General features: G+C 41.4%; 1 protein-coding gene across 1 annotated transcript in view; it reads left to right on the top strand.

Annotated features, from left to right (window-relative positions):
• Nucleotides 1-1,049: 1,049 nt before the first annotated feature.
• LOC141803886 (SPRY domain-containing SOCS box protein 4-like) overlaps nucleotides 1,050-20,602 on the top strand; it is a 94,013-nt gene continuing 74,460 nt past the window's right edge. Inside the window, exon 1 of the mRNA XM_074687937.1 lies at nucleotides 1,050-1,292. The gene's annotated coding sequence lies outside the window, so the exon portion shown is untranslated. The remainder of the gene's footprint in view (nucleotides 1,293-20,602) is intronic.

Here is a 20,602-nt window from a genome sequence, read left to right as displayed (position 1 = left end):
TGTAGCATACGACTTCTGGTTCATATTACATGTAATTTTAAACATCTAAATCACTTGAAATATATACAGTAAAATAGATGTCTCCTATGGGCAACTACTTTCTAAAGGAAACCAACATTTATTTTGGGTGAAAAGTAACTCTGAGGTTTTGAAACAGGGATCCTGAAACTCTTCTGTAATAAGTTTGAAAAATAGTCACTAAAAGTTATTTCAATGAGATATAAAATGAAAATTCACAGTTTTGGAAAAAGTTTCCTCTAGAGAAAGGAAAAAATATAGCTTCCATAATGGAAAAAATTCTAGTATAAGCCTGCTTAATGGCAGAAGACACACTTTATTTCAGATTAAGAAAGTAGTAGTTGTATTTTGAAATACAGGGTTTCATATCATATCACTTTTATTTCTTTGTGACATTACAACAACAACAAAAAACAAATAAACAGAAGAACAATACAAACAAACAATAACACATGAAAGAGAAAACGCTTTGGAAAATGTGGCAAATGCACCATCAAAATAAAATCAAAATATTCTCTGAAAAAGCAATGAAATTTATATCACCAGTATCACTCCTGTTGAACACAACACCTTGTTCTGGTTAAAATACAAACAGGTACATTTGTCCATTTAGCATTAACCCCCTCTGAAGCATGTAACTCCCTTTGATCTTATGTGTCTGCATGTTCTCTTCTGTTTGCATTTTATCTTTATTTTTTATTTTTGCTGTTATTTCTTTGTTTGCTTGCTTTTTGTTTTTCTTTTTTTGTTTGCACACCAGACCACTGTTGTGATGTTTTATAACATTAGGCAAATGAGCTACCAAATCTTAAACGGCAAATGACTTATTGACGTATACCAAACATTAAATAAGTCAATATATATCTTGTCGAATACTGTTTGACTAATACTTAGCCAATAATTAGAAGGAGTCTAACAGTATTTGCATTTTTGTCGAAGTATTTTAATTTACGAGCGACACCCGAACTCATCATCCGAATTTCAGCCAATCCTGTCACGGCCGAACGCTGTGTTGTGGTCGAGGGAACCAATCAGCGCTCAGTGAGCGGAGTAAATGGACACTTAGCATCAGCCTCTCGCTGTGCTGCCTGGATGTACCGAGCTGCTGTTTACAGCAACAAAGAAACCATCGTTACATCGATAAAACACATGCAAACACCGCTGGAATAACACTGCTGTCTTTGGCGGAGAGGAGCAGAGACATCTGTCTTTCTTTCATCAAAGAGATTCCTCAGACAACCGCATAGTTTGGAGACGAGCTGACTTTGTGTTCGGTGAGTGATTCTGTGTTTACACCGGGGGAGATGACCACAGGATGTGGAGCACTGTACAGTGCTCTACAGTATGTAGGCTAGTTGGATAATCGAGTTTTTTATACTCAAAAAGTACCTTCATTCCACGTTGAAGCAATGGTAGATATGATGAAAATGAATCAAATGCACGAAAAGTCAAACTCTATTGACATGTCGACTGAAGTTTCTTAGTGAAATGCAGCGTTAGTTAAATGAAGGCTACCTGCATGTGTAGGATGTGTGTTTGCGTTTACACATGGGTTCTTCCTATGGCATGCTGCTTTACCCTCATCTTGTATCTGTCATCACACAGACATGGGAGACTGACTCTCTTTGCATGATTTTTTTTTAAAATAAGCCGTTAAAATATGTGAGTATGAGGAGGATATGCTCTCTCGTTGGCAAACAGTTTATTTACAGTCAGATATTTCTTGTGCCAGTTTTCTTCTACGAAGATGTTTGAAATAAAGGTGCAAAGATTGAAAATGAGGTCAAGATACAAAGATTCAGCAAACTCTTAAATTTAGTTTAGATATCTATGGGCATCCTGAGCCCTTTCTGTGAGAGTGAGTTTTACAGTAGAATTAAATAGACTGAATTTTCACTGAAACAGACCAAGAGACTCAAAATGGACTGAAGTGTGCCAATTGATGTTTGATAAAGAAGTGTCACTTAGCTCTTTTGAGAGTTATCGTATATGTGTTGAGTAAAATTTTTTCTCCTGGCAGTGTTCACCTGTCTGTGGCTTCACCTTGACATTTTCCCCCTGTTGGAAAATGGATTAGGTGACAAGAGAGCAGGTGGTAAGAGCATTGAGAAGAGAGGAGGAAAGTGGGAAGAAGAGAGAGACGGGGTGGCAGAAGGGTGGGAGTGTCAGAGGAGGGAAAGGTGGTGCACAGAGGGAACTCATGCCCTCCTCACTTGTACCAGGTGCAGCGTCGCCTCATTTGGTTTGCTAACAAGCAACGACAAAAGGATGTGTGTGTGTCTGTGTGTGTAGTGCAGGTTTGGTGAAGTCAGCCAGTTGATGGATGACCTGTCAAGATAAGGGAGGAGGGAGAGAAATGGAGGGATAGAGAGATGGAGGAAGGGGGATGGAGATTACACTGGTGACAGAGGGTCATTTGTCTGTCTGCTGAATGTGACCAGCCGCTCACTACGCAGGACCAGACTGCTCACTGTCTGCCTCTCTTTATTTGTTTCTTTTCAATTATTTACTCTCCTGTTCCTGCTTTAACAACACCTCCTTTCGAGATTCCCAGAAACTTCTCCCACCACTTTTTAGCTCCTATTCTTTCTCTGGCTGCTTTATACCATCAAATTCTGTGCCTGTTCCTCTTTCCTGCCTCTTTAAGCTCTTTAACTTTTTGACACTTCAATTATTTTCATTGCCCACACTTGAACCGTCCCTGATGCTTCAGCTTCAGTGGAAAATAACCTCTGCAGCCTTCACAAATCAACTCACATTTTTAAAGTGCTTTAACTGACAGCTTAAACACCTCGTCTGACATTTCAATTGCCTTTAATTCTAATATGAGTGACACTTCAACTTTCTGTTCCTTGCCATCCTGTTTAACCATCTACAACTCCTGCTAAAGTTTTGGGTGTCAGCAAGTTCAGTTCATCAGATAAATTGATTTTTATGTAGTTATGTTTTTATTTCTCTCATAGGCAAGCATTCATTCTCAAGATCCTGCAGCATTTATTTATGTAAACAAATGGGATACATCATAGACAGTACGTCTGAATATTATACAGTCTACGTGATGCATAGTCTATTTCTGTTAAAGTGCACATCAGTCTATGTTTGTTGGCTTTTATAAATAGGGCTACATTGACCTTTAGGCTAGCGCACAAAATACCTTATTTTACTTCAACCATTACCCTCACAGTTGCCAGATTTTGCACCAAAGTCGTGTAGAGCCACAAATGCTATGTTTTGTTCAAAAATCTTTTCATGCGACAAACGCCACACACAGCAACTTCATGCTACTAATTTAGATATATAGAATTGAATAGAATAGCATAGAATAGAATAGAATACAATAGAATACAATAGAGTACAATAGAATAGAAAATACTTTATTTATCCTGGAGGGGAAATTTGGGAGTCACAGCTGCAGACATGAAAACAAAAGTATGAAAGTGTATAGAAAGTGTAAAAAGGTCCATAAGAAAATAGATGATGACAGCTTGTCCATCATTGTCCAGTTCAGCCAGCCTCCACCTCCACAGGGTCCAGGACTGAGCTTCTTCAGCAGTCTGTTCAGTCTCTGTCTCCTGGATCCTGTCTGCTCACAGCAGGTGAAGCTCTTCCAACATGGTGTTGGTGTCTGGAGTTAGCTCCGTTAGCCAAGTCTGTGAATAGCATGATGCTACTCTGCCCTCTGGTGTTCCCTCTGTTGCTGGGTTAGCACAGCTAGCTCGCCCATCTTATTGGAGATAGATCTTACGTCCCCAATAATGATAGATGGAAGGACAAGTCGATGTCGTCACTTCTTAGCTCACACCTGAGAACCAGCACGTCGTCCTCACCTCCTTCTCCTCACCTTGTGGGAAACATCAGGCCTTGCACCAGATAGCATTGACATGCTACAGGCTGCTAACAGCTGAGTCCACCAAGTCCATAGGTAAAATGCTAAACCCTACACTGCAGCAGTCACACAAACTCACTTTATGATCCTTTATAAAAGTGCAGAACAACAACAGAAACACTATGAGACAAATAGAGCCGGCCCCTGAGTATCCCACATACCATCTCTCTCTGCATGCTTTAGCTTGTCTTCAACCGGAGTAAGGACCAGAGCAGGTTCTTTACCTTCAGCCAATATTTTTTACTCCTGTGGATTTTCGTGTCTTAGCAACCAGACACAGCCAAAGTGCTTTGGCCAAAGGACACCATCCCTACAAAGCTCTCCTAAGTGCTCCCAGCTGTATCACCTGGGAGGACACACTGCCAGACACACACCTTGTTCCTCAAATGGCAGTTCTGTTATTGTCACTTCTTATTTTTCCAGCATTTGATACGGGCCTGTCAGTGCTGAAATTTACCTCATTTTAATCTTGATTGGACTTGATTTGATGCATTTATACAATTGATTTATTTATTCAATATCAAGTTGTGGACAGCCACAAATCTTTAAAAAAGCATCCTAGTTTTGATCTTTTTTAGTACTATTTGTTCTTATGTCAAAATATCCTCATTGAATAGGTATTAAACAGTAATCTAAAACAGTTGTGAGGGATGAATCCTTCTGAAAATTGCTGGTTAACGGAGTTGCTCTTTAAACTGAAACACAGATAAATCTCTGCCATGTTTGACCCCTTTAGCTCTAAAATTTAGCACTTTGAGCATTTTAAAACAGCATTGCCAGTAGTGCTAGTCTTCATCCAAGTTTTAATCTAAACTTTTTAATGCAGTAGAGCAAGTAGCTGAAAGTAGCAGAAGCTGAACCCGCAATGCTAACAAGGTAACTGTATTGTCGTACATGGAACTGCAGACAACTTGTTTAATACCAACAGGATGTCAGGCCTTGGTGGAACCGCAGACAACAGTGTGAAAAAGAAATCATTTACTATATTGAAGAGTAGTTCCTGATACCTATATTACTTCTGGTGCCTCAAATGATTTGAGGACTTGGTACCAAACACATGAGCCATGGAAACATGAGAAACTAGAATTGGGCTCTTACACTTTTTACTGGATTTGATGCTGCATTCAAACACTTCCAGCTAAGCTGAGCGCAAATCTGTTTTACAACATTTTTCTTTTCTGAATTTAAATTTAGCCATTCAGTTTCTCCTCACTTGGCTCAGCTGTCTCTCCCCCTGTCTGTCTTTATTATCAGTTTTTCCTCCCTTTTTAAAATTCTCGTCCTCCCCCCTTTTTCTCTCCAGAGGGACTAATAAGCAGCATTATGAGTCAGTGAGTGGAGGAAAGCAGATGGGATTTAGCTTGTAGGCCAGATAAGAGATTTTTACTTGTCTGTCTTATCACACTCTGTCACTCCTACTTAGAGTGAACAGATACTGCCTGGCTTGATGTATAGAGTGTTTAAAATACTTAAACTGAAATAGTGGATGATCTGCTGGAGAAGCGCTGAATTAATCCCAGTAATTAAGGGTTCCAGTGCGGCTGTTACAGGACTGATTCAGAGCAGTGACGAAGAAATGGGCGACTTATGCAGACGAATTACAAAGACAACCATCATCAGTTGCTGAATCTGTATCATTAGGTGTTTCATAAACATCTCAGTTGCTAGGTAGAACTTGTAATTGGATAATAGGTCAGATTTTCTCAGGTTATTTGGAGGTTTTTTATTTATTTTCAATCCAAGTTCTCTCCAGAAACACAAGTTTCAGCATCAAACATGAAGATCTGGTGATTTCACAGAGACATTTCGAAGCCAGTTTAAACTGCTCTGAATCAGCCATCACCATTTTCAAATATATATATATATATATATATATATATATATATATATATATATATATATATATATATATATATATATATATATATATATATATATATATATATATATATATATAATCATTATTACAAAGCCTGAATTTCTCATCCATTATTTATTTATTTATTTATTAATTGTATAATATAATAATAATTATTACACTTCCTCTCCTGACCACAAATTAACACTGTGCTACATTGGGAGAAGGGTTGCGTCAGTCCCAGCAGCTCAAACCTGGAAGTCCATGATCAGAGAGTGAGAAGATGTAGAGCCATGGCTGGGGTGGAGCGTATGAGACATTAGTACTTTTACAAAAGAGTATAATCTTTGTAAATTAATATATTAGACATTTATAGGGAAAACATTAAAGCAGGCATCCAGTTTTATTACTATTCCTTATTTAAAAAGGAAGGAAAATGCACTGTTTTAGTTTCATAGGAGCATGTTTTGTCCCATGTGGTTTAGGGCTTGTATATTCAGCTAAATGTCTTTGAAGACATAGGTCTAGTATTTGTGATGTATGGATGTTCATTTATTTCATGCCATGAAATATTGAAAAAAAAAAGTGTTTTCATTGTCAGAATTACTTGTATGAGAATTTATTTTGCATGACTATGCTATAGGCATATTTAATATCATGCACTGCAACATTAATGTTTGGTTTTGGCCCGGGGCCCTCCACCCTGATCGTTTTTGGCCCTTCACCGAAAAGCATTTAGGCACTTAAACTAAACTTTCAGTTGGCTCTGCTGCCCTGAAAAGAGAATAACAACCCCTTAAAAAGTCTCTGCTTACTTCTTTTTGTAGTTTTTCTGGTTATTTATATTCCTGTCCTTTGACAGCCATGGGAATATATGTTTACGCCTCTGACTGGCAGGTGAAGCAGAGATGGATTTATATGCAGCGGCTTTTTGTACGGTCAGTGATTGGACTGCTGAGTTTACAAAATACACACTTTCACATTCAGGGTCACACACACGCACACACACATGCACACGTCACTCAAGAAAAAACCTGAAATCAGCTCCTGTAGAGAGAAACAGAGGCTGTGAAATTTAACTGTGAGATGGTCAGGGTTTTCATTTTTCACAGAGGTTAATGTGATGTTGCTTGCAGCTTTATGCGAGTATCTCCTCATGTTTTTGCTCACTCATCAGTTTGGCAGGGTGACGTTGATGCTGCTTGTCATCTCTCTGTCATCCTCCGTGACACGTGTCACTTATTTTAGCAGTGAGTCATATTCATCAGGTTCCCTTGGGTGAGGCAGAAAGGAACATGAAATCATTAGTGCGATGACAAACAGACCTTGGTTATGTCATCTCCTTGTGTCCCTTCTTGTCTCAAATCATTTTGCTCCCCATCGTTACCAATTATTTTGTCTGACATCTTGTATGATCTGATGGAAACTTGCTCCAGGAGTTTCTGAGGTCTGCAGGCACGAAGGGCTGGAGGGATGACGCTCATTTGCATATAGATGACATCAGTGTCTGAGGTGAAATGCTCCTGCTCATTCTCCATTTTCAAGTTGATTCAGTGTGTGTGTGTGTGTGTTTCTTTGGGTGGGTCTGTGATACTGAAGTGTTTTGTCTCTTTCTTTGAGAATCAGTGCTAAGTCACCTCTGAATCAGTCACCGTCTCCCTGTGATTTCATAGCTTCCTGGAGACTCTGATTCTTTTTCCTGTTGGATAAAATCAATTGGCTTATCCTGGAATGTAAAGCAGGCTTGTGATGTTTTTTACGGCTTTTGGAAATTGTGCGTAAATGCTGTGGGATGATAGCTCATAGAGGAACGGTAGAATACTCTGGATAAACAGCAGATATCTTGCTTGAGATGTTTGATTTTCAGATGGCTGAAGGGGAACAACAAAAGCCTCTCCTGCTGGAGCCTCTCTTTGAAAGCCTTGAAGTGTTCTCATGTTTCATCTCTCAGTGTTTTTGTAACAGGAATCCTGGCTCTGTTCTCCAGCTATTTACTTATAAATCCAAAAATAGAGCAGACAGCTCTGCAAAGCCTGCTTACCACACATCATATTTGCACTAATATTAGATATGACATTAGATTTGTTCTCTGGCTTTATAGGAAACCGGGGGAAATCTAACCTGAGATTTGAACAATGATAGAGTCTGTATTGTAAAACTTTGAATGAATGAAACAAACAAAAAGAATGTACTTTGGAGGATCTCTTGATGATAACAGGTGCATGTTGTCAGCCTTAAAAGGATGGACTACACACTGTGGGTCAGGGGAAAGTCTTTGCCCCAAGTGGAGGAGTTGATCCAGAAGGCGAGGCTCTCAATTTATGGGTCAGTCTACATTGCAATCCTCACCTCTGGTCTTGAGCTGTGGGTAGTGACCAAAAGATCAAGATCAAGCTGAAATGAGCTTTCTCTGCAGGGTGTCTGGGCTCAGCCTTAGAAAAAGGGGTATGGAGCTTAAGCCCCGTTTCCACCAAGCAGTCTGGTTCAGATCAGCACGGTTTGGTTCAGGTTGGCTCGGTTAAGCTTGGTCCTGTTTGCGTTTCCACAGCCAACCGTCCTCCCTTGTGGTAGGCGGCATGTAAGCTGGATGCCGACAGCTGCATCAGTAACATTATAGTGTGACGCAATATCAGTGCAACGCATAATACCCTGCTATTAAATCCAATGAAAAAGAAAAGCGCAATAAAGTAAACAAACAGCAAATATAGGAGACATCCAGCATTTCGCCTTCTTTGTGATTGGCATTTGGCTCTTTGATACAAAGAACAATCAAGCTTTTTTTAAGAGAAGACTTTGCTGCAAGGAGAAAAGCAGCCGCTTTCACGCAAGTGACGATTCTTTCAACCAATCAACAGTCTGTTATAGCTCCACCTCCCGAGACCAGATCAGTTTAATCTGGTACCCCTACAGAAGGGTCCCAAAAAGTGGGACGGCTCGTCTCGGTTATTTGGGGGTCTTTCCTGGGTTTAGCCAGTGGAAACGCTGTAAAATGTGTGCCGTGCCGAGACGAACCGCACTGAACCGCTTGGTGGAAACTGGGAGTTAGATATCAGACAGAGGCTCGGAGTACAGTCACAGCTCCTCGGCATCAAGAGGAGCAAGATGAGGTGGTTTGGACATCTTGTGAGGACGCCTCCCAGGTGCGTCACTGGTGTGGTGTTTCGGGCATACCCATCTAGGAGGAGACCCTAGGATAGACCAAGGACACAATGGGGCTGTTTCAGCTCTTGGCTGGCCTTGGAACACCTCGGTATCCTCCCAGAGAAGCTGGCAGTGGCCGGGGACAGTGGCCACTGGTCTTTTTTAATGACATTGCTGCCCTCTCGACCCGGACCTTGATTAGTGGTGGAAGATGGATGGATGGATGAATGTTGTCTCAAGGAAAGAAATTTGTATTGACGTAAATTTGTTGGTCAATGCTTCACCAATGGGAGGGATGAGTAAGGAAACATCTCAATGAAGAGTCTCACCACTATCCATCCATTATATTTACCGCTTTTCCTTTTTTGGGGGTTGCAGGGGCTGGAGCCTATCCCCGCTATCATTGGGCAAGAAGCAGGTACACCCTGAACAGGTAACCTGCTTAGCATGGGACTAACATGTAGAGACAGACAACCATTAATCTTCACTCTTACATCAGCAGCCCCAAAAACACGCTGATGAGCGTGTTTTTGGGGCTGTGGGAGGAAGCCAGAGCACCCGTTGCTGTAAGGCAACAGCGCTAACCACCATACAGCCACATCTGAAAACTATTGACACTCTGTTCCCTTAATGACCTGGTTCCACATTCTCAAAATCTGAAAATCAACATCTGAGTTTATCAACACTTTTTGTGTTGGGGTCTTCTGGAGCTCAGACAGTGGCGGACTGGTACTGAAAAACAGCCCGGGATTTTGACCCGGCCCAAAATAACGGGACATGTCAGTAGACTGGCAGCACCCCCTCCCCCAAGGCATTGGCTGTCAACCGACCAGCAGCAACCCCCCCCCCCCCCCCCCCGCCAAGCAGCACCGGCCGTTCTGGAGAATACCAGAACCGGTCCGCCCCTGACATGCTCCAACCACAAGTTCAGGAAAAGTCCCGTGTTTCCCGATGGCCAGCCCGCCCCTGAGCACAGATAACTTAATTGTTATTTGAATGGAAGTCGAATACGGCTAAACAGAGAGTTAGAGTCTGTGGGTGAATATTGTAAAATTGGTTTTCTGGGTTTTGTTGGCATCAGCACAGCTGTCTCCACCATCTTGGTCAGACAACACATCATTCAAATTAATCAGTTTGAGGCATACTGAGACCTTTAAGATTTGCGTATTGTTGAATATACAGAATGAATACAAGATGAGTGAGAAGAACACAACTTGATCATGACAAACTGCCCCTTTTTTTAACCCCACCGCTTGCTAAATGACCTGAGGAAAAGCTTATACCCAGCAGACCTGCATAGACCAGAAATAGATCAATCAGTAGTGAATCCAATCCTGATTTCAGCCTCAGTTTGTTAGTGTTTTTGGCTTTACCTCAGGCCAAATAGAAATTGACTCAGAGCTTCTGTTTTTTAAAGGCATCATAAAGAGGAATGACTGACTATTGATTCTGACTCCTTGGATTCTTGAGTTGTAGGTGATTTCTGCCCACAGCTGTCGAAGCACATTTCCTTTTTGTCTCTCCACCTCTTGTCACCCATCCACCTTAGTGTCACTGCACCATACAGGACTCTGTAATTACACAGTGGATATCATTCTCCTGCAGTGAAACTAAACCACTCTGTACAAAAAAAATAAGCAAAACCTTTGTTTCTTGTGAAAACTTGTTCTTTTCACTGAACAAAACCTGTGAAATCTCCTGTCAGAAATAACCTCAGGCCTTTCAAGTCGGCCATTGATACCTCTAACACTATGGGACAGCCTGTTAGAAAAAGTGTGGGGGCATTTCCTCCTCTGCCTCCCTCCCACTCTCTCTGTCTTTTCCCCTCTTTGTCTCTGTCTCTGTCTATTTCCCGGCCGCAATTACAGAGCTCATGAAAGCGTTTAGGCTCTCATGAATATTTAGATCTTTGAGGGGAAGTGTCAGGGGAGACCCATGTGTGTGGCTGGTCTGCCCTAATTATGGAGATAGTCCTCTACGCATAAACTCTCTCTCTCTCACACACACACACACACACACACACACACACACACACACACACACACACACACACACACACACACACACACACACACACACACACACACACACACACACACACACACACTTTTCCTCTTAAAATGAGGGAGTGAGGCCAGCAAATCATCAGAAGCAAATCATCAGAAGCTAATATATAGGCTTATTATATTATATTAAAAGTTAATATAGGCTTAAACCGAGGTATAAGCAGCCTAAAAAATTGGCGTACACACACACACACACACACACACACACACACACACACACACACACACACACACACACACACACACACACACACACAGTCAGGAAGATAATAATAGCAGATCTGGTGGTGGCTTGCAGCTGGTACTTTCTGCTTCCTGCTGTTTCATAGTGAGCTAATGATGAGCGTGAGCCGAGCACATTAGCCAAGGTGTGTGTCTGTGTTTGTGTGTGTGTGTGTGTGTATGTGTGTTTCTGTGTCAGTCATGCCCAGTCATGACAGGGGTGAACAAAAATGTGACTCACAGGCTCTGTGACGGACAGAATTGAGTATAGATTGAGTAAAGGGGCTTTTTATGCTTTTTCAGCTGTTGGACAGATAGCTGGAGAGGACAGAAGGAGTACGAGACAATAATTTTTCAGAAACACAGTAATGATGAATGAAACGCTGAAAGATGAAGGATGAAAACAGGCAAAGCAAGAAAGAGGAACTTAGGAAGTAGAAGTTTGTGATAAGTGACAGATTTCACTTCATATCCATCAACAACTGCAAATCCCAGACCACCCCAGTCACACATGGTATCCCCCAAGGCTCAGTGCTTGGCCCCCTCCTATTCATTATCTACATGCTTCCCCTCGGTCAAATCATTCACACCAATAGACTACAATTCCACTGTCATGCTGACGACACTCAAATCTGTATTTCCACAAAAACCATCACTCCGGCAGTTCTGTCCGCCATCACTTACTTCCTCATCGACATAAAGACCTGGATGAACTGCAATTTCCTCAAACTCAACTGCAATAAATCTGAACTCATTATCATCAGCCCAAAATCCCGCCTCCCCTCTACTCTGGATTTTGCTGTTACCATTGACGGTCACACAGTCACCTCCTCCCCCTCTGTCCACAACCTTGGCTTTACACTGGATTCCACTCTCTCCTTCAAATCACACATCAGTAACATGACAAAAACATCCTTCTTCCACCTCCGCAACATTGCACGCCTCCGCCCTACCCCTCTCACTCTCCACTGCCGAAACCCTTATTCATGCTTCTATAACCTCAAAACTGGACAATTGCAGTAGCATCCTTTATGGCCTTCCCTCCTCAGACCTTCAAAAACTACAGTATGTTCAAAACTCAGCTGCTCGACTACTCACCCACTTCTGCTCCCGCGAACACATCACACCCATTCTCCGGCACCTCCACTGGCTCCCTGCCTGACATCAAAGCATCTTCAAGATCCTGCTCACCACCTACAAAGCTCTCAATAACCTCGCCCCCTGATACCTTGCAGATCTCCTTCAACGTCCCCCAGACGCCATCTCAGATCATCTGTCACCAGCCTCCTGACCATCATCACCAGGACCGTGCACCGTACTGTTGGTGACAGAGCCTTCACAGCTGCTTCCCCAACCCTCTGGAAACTCAGACTCACTCCTCTCCTTCAAAACCCACTTCCTCAAAACAGCTTACATGACTGGTCCCCCATCAATATAGTCCTCCTCTTCCAGTTTATTTATTTTTTCACATTTGTTTCTTTTCTGCACTGCAAAAAACTGAAATCTTATCAAGTGTTTTTGTCTTTTTTTAAGTAAAAATTGTCTAATTATACTCGATATGAGCCACTTTCAACTTACCAATCCAGAAAAATGTCTTGTTTCAAGTTATCAGAGTACAAAAATGAGGTTTGAATCGCTTGTAACCAGTAAAAAAAATCTGCCAATGGAACAAGAAAAAATTGCTTGAAAATTTCCTTGAGACTAGAATAATATCTTAATACAAGTAACTTTTCTCTTGTTCCATTGGCAGATTTTTTTACTGGTTACGAGCAATTCAGACCTCATTTTTGTCCTTAAATAACTTTAAACAAGACATTTTTCTGGATTGGTCATGTGAATTTGGCTCATATTGAGTCTAAAAAGGAATTTTCTACTGAAAATAAGACAAAAACACTTGATAAGATTTCAGTTTTTGCAGTGTGTGAAGTGTCTTTGAGTATCTTTAACAAAAAATGATATAGAAATCTGATTTATTATAAAAGTAAAAAAAGGTAAGAGAAGAGATAAACTGAAAGAGACATCACCAAAGATGGTCGGCTGTCTCAGGCAGGGTTTGTTATTTCAGGGGAAAAAAGATGGATGGAAGAAGGTGAGGAAAAGCAATTGTCAGAGACAAGAAGGTGAGAGGAGAAGATTTTTTCTTGTATTGTTATGAGTCATTGCAGGTGGCGATGGTGTGTGTAGAGGTGAGAAATGAAGGTGGTTTATTCAAACATGCCATGTTAAGTCCCAGAATAGAAAAAAGATGATAATGTGAATGATTCATGGCTACAGTCAGGTGTACGTACTGGGTTTTATAAATTCATAATGCTCACACGCTGATGGTGGTTCAGGGGTTATAAAGGTCCCTGAGGCTGTAATCAGGTTAGCATGTGTAACTGTAGGATCACAGGAGTCTGCCTCAGGTGTTCAATCTCTGAATAACAACTGTGGAGGACGTTTATAAATCAAAGTGGAAAGTAATATAGCATCTCCTGAGTCTGGTTTTAAGCAGATAAATCTTTGAAATACACTTTTACTCAAGCAAAATAATAACAGGCCAGGGACGGCTCTTTGGGGGATGATTGTGGTTATATGGTTTTATGATGGAGGTTAGAAAGTTTTAATGCTATGAGTTTAAAGCTGCACTCTCAAATGTATGAGTTATGTAATATAAAAAATCTCAATTACATGATACGGATGAACAACTGAATGCTAAAATATTACAATAAAAGTATATCAAAACATCAGCTGAAAATGAGGTTTTACATTAATCTTACTGTGAAGTTGAATTTAGCAGCTGAAGATGGACAAGCTACTGTTAGCCTAACTTCACAAGATTCTCTATGTTTCTCACTTAAGTCGAGGTCCCTGCAGGCTGCGCTTTCTGTCCGACTGTAAAAAACGACATACAGTTCACTAATGTCTACCAATAATAACATCCAGCCAAGACTCTTTTTGCATGCATCATCTTTTTGTATGGTACGGCCACACCGAAAGGGAATTTGCGTTGAGATTACATACAAAGTCAATGCAAAGACGTGTTTAGACGCTGATTAGCCCCAGACGGTGCGTTGGAAGCATTTTGCGCGGCGTGTTTGGTGCGTTGGCGCGTTTGGAGCATTCGCGAGTTTGAGCGTCAGACGCCTAAATGCTCGAGTTGAAAATATTGAACTTGAAACACAAATTTGCGTGAGGCTGTGCCACGGCAGCCAATCAGCGATGACATTCCCCCAAGACGTCACTGATTTTGATGATGTTGGGGGGTAACCACCACCTGCTCCGACTCTAACCCCGTCAGGAGATGGAGGAGAAAATAATCCGTACGGTGTGTCATTACCCAGAGTTATATGATACGACGTGTGTACTCTGCAGAGACTGGGAAAAAAAGGAGCAGGCTTGGGTGAGAGCAGTTACAGGCGTGACACGCGTTTAAATTCGCGAGATTGCGTTTGTTGTGGCAGTGGCATTAGAGTTCAGCTAAAACCGGGCATACACTGTGCGATTGTTGGCTCGTTTTGAGCCTACTTGCCACTCGTACTACCATTTTTTTTGTATCAGGCCAAAATTTAAGCTCAATTGTGTGTTGTGTTTCATGTAGTAGTGGTGGGCGATAAAGCCTCAAAATTATATCACAGTATTTTATGGAAATTTGCGATGACGATATTTATGATGATATGAGGAAAAAAACGAACAACTTATCATTACTGGTTGCTGCTTCTGAATAACAGCATTATTATTGCACCACTTTTCCAACCATATACTACCACTACACAAGCTTGAAATGTAAACATAGTAAGTTGGTCAGATTTAGAGGAAATCTGACGTTTTGGAGGAGGAAAAGTTAATCTTGGAGGTGAAAAACTTCATAATTCTGTACGACACAACACATTATTTCTATAAGGACACCAACAGAAAGGAGAAGGCATGGAATGAAGGTGATGAGAGATGAGATGAGTTTAACATGCTAAATAATTACCATGAAAGTACGTTATCTTGGGTGGGATTTCTGCAGGAACGTGGTTCTCCTGTGATCTTGTGAGCTCAGGTATCTAACTGCTATGGGCACTGCCCTGGGCTGTGCTGCGCGGCGCTCCAGAGATGCATCCCTTATGGATTGGCATGCGCCATAAATCCTCGGAACTGCGCTGCGCAGCGTTCACGCGCTATGTGTGGATCAGGGATAATGCTGATATCGAGTTCGGGCGTTTAGCTTGACCACATGTCCGTCGTAGAGGCAAAAAATCCACTGATAATAACGTAGCTTTCACGTCTTCCTTACGTGTCCTCATAGCCTGGTTGTATTCGACTGTGTGTTTCAGCTGTAGTTGGTGGAACATGTTTGTGGTGTTGCCCCCCTTCATGGCAATAGTTCTGCACATTTTTCATGTTTTGCTGTGTGTCTGATCTTTGGACTGCCAAACCACCTTCACATCACTGAGGTAGCTCCTCTTTTAGGCACTAAATGCTCATGTGAGGACGAAGTTGATGCCGCCGTGCTAATTTTGCTCTCGGCCATTATTGTTTTGTACACAGCAGGGAGCGTCAAACGTCATTGTGCCTCTGCACTGCAAATATCCTGAAATGACAAATTTATATCATATTATTGTAGACAACATGATATGACACACCCCTTTCGTGTAGTATGCCGGGGTTACAGAGGAGAGATTGACACCTCACATCATGCTCCCAATCACAAATCCATTGATCGCAAGAAAATCAAACATGTTTGAAATTGTGGGCGCTCCTCCTGAAGGTATCGCACAGTAGTCGTACTGTGTAAGAACATGAATGGTGGGCTGCGGCATTTTGAACTCAGTGATCTAGTTGTACAGTTTGAGATGAACCTGATTCAAAGATTTAAAATATCACACAGTGTATGCCCGGCTTAGAGCAACTTGAAAAGCTACAGTGAGGATAGGCTGAGTGGTTAAAGCTCAAATTCAGGGTCTGTCTGTTTTGCACCCCATATTCTAAACCGTGTGGGTATTGACCAAAACACATCTGATACCAATGGTGCTGTGTGTGTTTCTATGGATTTTACGTTTGTATTCATAATTTGCCATTTCAGAAAATGTTGTAAGAACTGCTCTTTTCAAATGTCTCTTTAGGACTCAGACCACTCATAGCACTTTACACGCCACATTCACAAATTCACACACACATTCACAAACTGATGGCACAGGCTGGCTTGCAAGGTGCCAATCTGCCCATCTGGATCTAATCTTTCCCATTCACACTCACACACACACACACACACACACACACACACTGCAATGGGACAGCCTTCAGGAGCTTGTGAGGAAGCTTTATCCTGCTTCAGGACACTTGGATGCACAGATTGGAAGAGCCAGGAAGCAAAAAGCCAATCTTGGTTTCACCCTCCATCTCTTGAACTGAAGCCATCCAGCTCCTGCTATGACTAGTTAATTTGACATAACTTGTGAGAATTATAGAATACTTTAATGGTAGGTATTGCTCAGAGCTGTGTATTGAATCAAAAGATTTATCACCTTCTGGAAAAAAAAATGATTAGCACTAAGTAAAGGCCTCATGAAGCACATTTTAGCAAAACTGTCAAAGAATCCAGGATGAAAAAAGTGTCACTTCTTGGCGTTGCATCCAGACGTTAAAGTAAAGCTTATTTCCATGACTCGAATTTATGAAGCGCTCCGTCACTGTGTAATGTCTGTGTCAGTGCGCTGTGGTCACGACAGAAGATCAGACTCGTCTTACCAACACCATATGTGTGCTTTCATCAGACCACTTCACAGCCTTGTGAGCGGAAACCCGACCAGCAGCTCACACTGTGAAGGCACGCCGCCTCAGTGACAAACACACACACACAGACGCACGTGTCAGAGGCACTTAGAGCAGACCACAGTTTGATGAGCGGTGTCTGGGAGGTGTGTTATCGGTGTGTGTGTGTGTGTGTGTGTGTGTGTGTGTGTGTGTGTTTGTCTCAGATAATTGGTTTGTAATCACTTAGCCGCATAATGGCAATCACCATTCATCCTCCTTCTCAAGACAACCCCTGTAAAAGACAGGCTTATAATGTTATTCAGCAGCTGTGTGTTTATGAAGATGTGTTTGTGAGTGTGAAGAGACAGAGGTAGAATATGATTTATTTTATTTCATATTATATCAAGTTTTCATGTGTGCATAGTATAAATGAGAACTGAAATGCTGACATGCTCCAAGCTATTGGATCGGGCCCATTTTGGCATTTCCTAACTGATCAGTGATCATCATTTTAGCGGATCATCTCATCCTATCATTCATGTTAGCTGTCTTTGAACACAATTTGATGCTGAACACTAATGTGTCGGTATAACTGAGCACTTGTAATTTCTCCCAACCTCATAAAGTTGATTAGACAATAATGAAATAAGCAAGTACATATCGATGTGGAGCAGCAGCCACATGTATCAGTGCCTTGTCCGTGGTTCTCCAGTCTTCTAAGAAGATTAGCTTGTTGGAGATCCCGGCTGCACTGGTATAAGTTTGAGTATCGTTTTTCATGAATTCACAGTCTCACCTGGATGTTAGAAATCCTTGAATTTCACCCAAGACGAGTCCAAGTGTTGAAGTTTTCCCCTCACATGGTGAAACTGTGATCTACTGTATGACAGAACACATGTAAACAACCCAAGACATTACAGCCTAATCATCAAAGAGATGATAAGAAAGACCTCCAGTTAAGCACCCTGTTGTATATTTGACCATCTTTCCTCAAACTAATAATTACTTTCAAAAGAGGTGGAGAAAGTACAGCGGAGCTTTTAGAAAGCACTTTTAGAAAAAAGGCACCATGTCAGCACTTAGTGCTTTTTAGACTGGATTGATTCTGTGAGAAATCAGTTTGTGAGCCAGAGCGAGGCTGAGAGAAATAAACATCACCTAGAAGACAGAAGTGGCTGTGTGTGAATCAATAAGAGCCTGAGTGTGTGCTTGTGACGCAGAAATAGAAGATTGAAATGCCTTCATGAGAGATATCAAGGGCGCTGAGTTCATGTAATATGGAGAGCTTTCCCCACCTTTAATGTATTCATTTATTCATTTTTGTTTTAGATTACAGAGGATCTGGGTCAGACAGAGGAGCGTGTGTGTGTGTGAGTGTGTGTGTGTGTGTGTGTGTGTGTGTGTGTGTGTGTGTGTGTGTGTGTGTGTGTGTGTGTGTGCAGGGGGGCAGACAGAGATGAGGACAGATGTGTCCAGGCCAGTTCAGTCTCACAGACGTGGCTGTTGACTCCTCAGTGGACAGCTGCTGGAGAGGACACAGATGCTGGAGAGGTGTTTGTGTTCAGACAACAGATGTCAGCAGACATGTTTGCTGCAGGGGCTTCAGATGGCAGGCGGAAGGATCTGTGTCTGTAACACATCAGAGCAATTGCTTTGAATACGTCAAAGAAACCAGAGCTAGCTGCTAACCTGGAAAAAGAGTGATTGGATTCAATTAAGTTGACTTTAGCCCTTGAAACACATATTGCCTAACAGTGACAACTTATCTTATTACAACTATTTCCCAGTTTGATGACAACAGATTCTTCATTCTTAAAAAGGAGCCACACTTGCACCAGGATGTGATTCAGCTACAATTCAATATTAAACAGTCCAAAAAGTCGACACAGGAGACTTAAATTATTCATGAGGATGTCAGTTACTGTCAGTTTGACCATGACCTGCTGATTTTAATCTTCAGTTATGAAAAGTTATCAGCAAACTGCCTCTCTGGGAGCTCTGTTTTTTTTTTTTAAGTAACCTACTCAGTGGTGTGAAAATTTATCATGTTTTCAGATCAAAAGCGAAGTGAAATGTAAACCTCACAGGAAGTGCTGTCATTTCTTGGTTTAGTCCATACCCCTAAAGGCCCATTTATTCTCCCTTCACGTTCAAAAATGTATCTGTCCGTTTCAAACAGTGTTATCAGCACTGCCCACATACTTCCGTATGTCCTTTACATTAGCATTGCAGTTAACCAATACATCCACCAGGGGGGGTCAGAAGAGTCAAAAGTTTATTACAACAAAACTCAAAAACAAGCATGGCGACTGTGGAGGAGATATTAATGTACCACTTGCACCACTTGTAGCAGGCAGTGGTCAGTGAGGCAGTTAAATAGATCACAAAAGTTCAGCCAAAGTCATTTTTTCTTCGTGTCTCACTAAAGCCTTGTATCAGGTAGTAACAACAACACTGCCCCCACGGTTTCCAGTGGTACTGCCCCGTTTGATCGGTATCCGTAAGCTTCATGGAAACGTGCAGAAATATGGATGAAATGAACGCAGAGCACAGACAGAAGGCTCCATCCGTATCCATATCTGTACGTAACATTGAGCATAAATGGGCCTTTAGTTGAGGTTACTGTACATCTGTTTGTGGTGAGCCTCAGTTTCATTGTTAATAGTAAGTCACACAAAGGCTTGACTCTGGCTTGCTGCAATAGTATGAACCTGACAAAGAAACAGATTACTGTATGATTTACTTGCAATTAGCAGATGTTTAGTTTGCCAGAGTAGCAGCACAGTGAAGCAAATTTGTGAAAAGTAAAATTTGCATTTTAAGATATCTGAAAATGTAACTTCTGGTCGGCTTCTGAAAAACAGCATCAAGCAGATTTAACCCCTTGATGCCTGTTGTCGAAAATTTATGACATACCCTGTCAGGTCTTGATACAGCTGAAATGACCTTTGTATCTCATTATTACCTTTTGATTCATATTCAACACAAACCAAAGATCGTATAAGATCCACTATATCACAATATTTGTCAGAGGATGAACTTCATATGTCTATATATATATAACACAACTTAGTCATAACTATTGTGTGTACTATACTCAAATTTACAATCTACACTTAATTTAACATCTGTAAAAATGCAAAAACACATAAAACAATCTTTTTTTATAATTGTTAATTCAGGCAGTAAAGGGTTAAATTAAAACATGAAGTTTTGATGTAGAGCAGTTTGTTTGCTGCACTTTGCTGATTTTTAAACTGATAAAGATTAATATGTTCAATTTGTGTGGACTGAACTATAACCAATATCCCTCTGTCCTACAGCTGAGTTATTTTATTTTTGGAGGAAAGCTTACTGCTGTCACATAATCGAAAATTCCCTCTGTAATATATCTCTTTCATACGGGAGAGTGACCCTGGGGAAATATTTGGTCCATTCAGGGGGAAGAGGATGAGAGGACAGATAACGGGGAGATGGAGTTAAGAGGAGAGGTAGAAACGATGGAGCTGACGATAAGAGGCTCATTATTTTGTTTCTATTTCTGTCTCTCTGTATCCTCCTCTCTTCTACTTCTCTCTTCTACTCACTCCTACAGTGGAGACCTCTCTGTAGGCCTACAGCCGACATCCTACATCCTCGCTTGTCTGCCTCCATGTGTCCCCTCAGTTAGTCTTCAGTCGCCATAGCAAC

The sequence above is a fragment of the Halichoeres trimaculatus genome, unplaced genomic scaffold (assembly GCF_033239565.1).
Source record: "Halichoeres trimaculatus isolate MK-OKI-2021-1 unplaced genomic scaffold, fHalTri1.1 fHalTri1_scaffold_15, whole genome shotgun sequence".
NCBI lineage: Eukaryota > Metazoa > Chordata > Actinopteri > Labriformes > Labridae > Halichoeres > Halichoeres trimaculatus.
This window is presented reverse-complemented; position numbering and strand designations above follow the sequence as displayed.